The following is a 3064-nucleotide window of genomic DNA, read 5'->3' as shown; positions in this document are numbered from 1 at the left end:
TGTGCGTGCGTGTGTGTGTGAGTGCATGCGTGGGTGCATGTGTGCGTGCGTGTGTGTGCGTGTGTGTGTGTGTGTGTGCGTGTGTGTGTGTGTGTGTGTGTGTGTGTGTTGTGTGTGTGTTTTGGAGTGCGTGCGTGTGTATACGCCATTCAACAAAACAAGATTTGTTACAAACAGAAAGCATCAACGGGCTTCCATCAACTTGCAGTGAGAAGGCATAATTTCTTCGCCTTTGCAGATGCGCCGAAGCCACGCATATTCTCTTGTTCTTTTCCCTAAATAGACCACACATCCACCCGCACAAAACGTTTCTTCTAACTAAAGACAGAAGATATTATATGCTACAGACACATGAAACCCAGGGCATTAACTCTGCAGAATAAGCGCACCATAAAAATAAGACAAACTGACCTTTCGTCTGAAATAGTCGGGTTTCTATTTCCAACATGCCGCCCACACCTTTATTTGACACACTGAACGACTTACCTAACGCGCAATACAAATTTTAATATATGTGAGGCAGCGTGGTGGAATCAGGCTCTCGTCAAAATAATCAAAGTGAAGAAACTTGCATTTTCCCGCAGGTTAGTGAATTTTTATCAAATTTTTGTTTTTCGGCTCAACACCTTTCACGCCCATTAAAGAACTCATTTCTGAGTGGATTTTTCTGAAAAACGTTGATTAAAGGCACAAAAAATGTTAATTTTCAGTTATCACAGACTCTTAAGTTAAGGAAATAACTACTCTTTGGCGGCCATGTTCTCACTAATTCTACCTCTGAAAACATGTTATCCCCACCTCCTTCTTTCGCTAATATCTCGACTTGTATTCAAGATAAATGGATATTTTTTTCATCCAAATAAACACAAGTGAACAAGCTTTAAGATGATACCAATAACTCTATATGCCCAAAAATTTACGAGAGCCTGATTCCACCACGCTGCCTCACTTATACTCTCTGTCTCTACAACGCTGCTATACATTTCGACTGATTTTGTATTATTATTGTTAATGGGTTCCTTTCTGCTTCTTTTCTTTTGGGTTGTCTCTATTATTTCTAAATTTAACTTCGCTTTTAGTGCCTTGATTTCTTTCTTTGAACTGGCAGTTACTCAAGACGACCACATTATAACCTTTTTCAGTATTGATCGGTTCGTTTTAATGATGTATGCGGATTTCTTTCTGTTTAATTTTTTTTCAATGTTTTTTTCTCCATTTTTTCAAAACTCTTTTTTTCCTGGTAAGATTGAGTGTTGATTTTTTAGAGAGGGGAGGAGGTGGGTGCTCTATTTAGAATAATATATATTATTTTGTTAAAAACGACGTATTTTGAAGGTAAGCTAAAGCTAGGTAATTGGAGCGCCTCTTTAGGATAATGAGTGGGTGGCTTTGGGGGAGCAGGAGTAAGGTGAGGTGGACTAATTAGGCTTTTCACAGTGGTGCACGTTAGGTCAATAAATAACTCGGTCAACGAGCGGAGATTTGAGCTTCGAATCCAAGGAGGATCCAATTTTCTTCTGTTCCTTTTTGGGATGCCTTTTCCTTTAAGTCCGGACCAAGGAGGATTCTGGTTTTTGTTGTTTGTTTTTTTCAAAGGGTTTTACGGCGCTCGCAACTGTATGACGTCATAAGAGCACGCTGGACACATTTAACATTCTCAGTTGGTCGGAAATTTTGATTTTTTTACGGATGGCGGCGCAAGCCTACTCTTATTGATTTTAGACAACCAAGGGATCTTCACGTACGCAAATTGCACATGGGAACTCAGAGATTTTTCGCCCTTGTCCGAGAAGGCTAGGTGTTGTTCTTTCCAACCATAAGATCAGAGGTGTTGATGAAAGACAATAGTAAGAATGAGGAGCCAGGGAGTAGCAGTAGAAAGGCTGCAGAAAGAGATAGGAGCCCAGAGGAGGGGACAAAGGAGGTGAGGGGGTGGGGCAGAAAGTGGAGACGAAAGCAGACGACAGAACTGTGCTTGAGAGCAGGAAAGGAGGTGAAAGAGGACAATTTGGAGAAGAAAAATGTCCGTCGGTATTCGCATTCGAACTTGTCACACACACACACACACACACACACACACACACACACACACACACACACACAGCAAACAGCAGCAGAATCTCTAAACTCTAGATTAGAGTTAATTTAGTAGACAAAGTGAAAGTAACCCCCAGACCCGTTTACTTCTAGATTCTAAATGGCTGCTAATTTGAAAGAAACCATTTGGCAAACACTAAAACAATGTGTACTTACTCGTGTATTTGACATTGAGTCTCAAAGGTGAAAAAACTCTAAAGACGAAAAGATCACAGTCAAAGTCAACCACCTCAACCGGTTCAAAGATTGCAGCTGACTGTGCAACCGATTCAGCTATTGCTAATAAATAACGTAAAAATTTCAACCAATCCGGCCCTCTCGAATAACTCCAGCGGGTTAGCCTCGTCATGTGACATACTCGTAATCTTCTATAAATAGATGTGAATTTTAACATCAGTTACTAACAATAGATTTGTCATTCCAGGATCATTCTTCTAAAAATTACTATTTTACTTCTACTGAATTCCAATTTTGATCTCCTGGACCCTGGACACCATTTTGGGAAAGTACACCTTTACAAATCGACAAAGCTAGATTGTGGAATGGTATTAAATCAATTAATAAATTATTGAAGTAGGCCAAGGAATTTATCTCCTTGGAGCCGACCAACCACGTGCATGCCTTCCCAACATCTATCCCATTGACGTCATAATAAAAAGGCTGGTGTTAGGGACGCGTACGCGTTAATAACACTGGACTGTTCGGGACGCGTACGCGTCAATAACACTGGACTGTTCGGGAAGCGTATGCGCTTCAATACTCTTCCACAGCACTATTTAAAAAATATATATATATTGTAGAGGGTTCTACGGCGCTCGCAACTGCATGTTCCACAGAACTACGAAATTATTGATCCGTGTTTTTGTGACTTCGACACTCGTCGACAGTAGGGCGAAAGATGTTTCAATTGTCCCTTGGAGAGAGAGAGCGAGAGAGAGAGAGAATGGGGTAAAAACAGAGAGAGAGA

At 40.8% G+C, this 3064-nt stretch overlaps 1 protein-coding gene across 1 annotated transcript in view; it reads right to left on the bottom strand.

Moving 5' to 3' along the window:
• Positions 1-2406, bottom strand: part of LOC101857917 — an 11648-nt gene extending 9242 nt beyond the window's left edge. The window contains exon 1 of the mRNA XM_005111852.3: positions 2254-2406. The gene's annotated coding sequence lies outside the window, so the exon portion shown is untranslated. The remainder of the gene's footprint in view (positions 1-2253) is intronic.
• Between the last annotated feature and the right edge of the window lie 658 nt (positions 2407-3064).

Source organism: Aplysia californica, unplaced genomic scaffold (genome assembly GCF_000002075.1).
Source record: "Aplysia californica isolate F4 #8 unplaced genomic scaffold, AplCal3.0 scaffold01137, whole genome shotgun sequence".
Taxonomy (NCBI): domain Eukaryota; kingdom Metazoa; phylum Mollusca; class Gastropoda; order Aplysiida; family Aplysiidae; genus Aplysia; species Aplysia californica.
The sequence above is the reverse complement of the archived record's forward strand: the minus strand, read 5'-3'. Positions and strand labels throughout refer to the sequence as shown.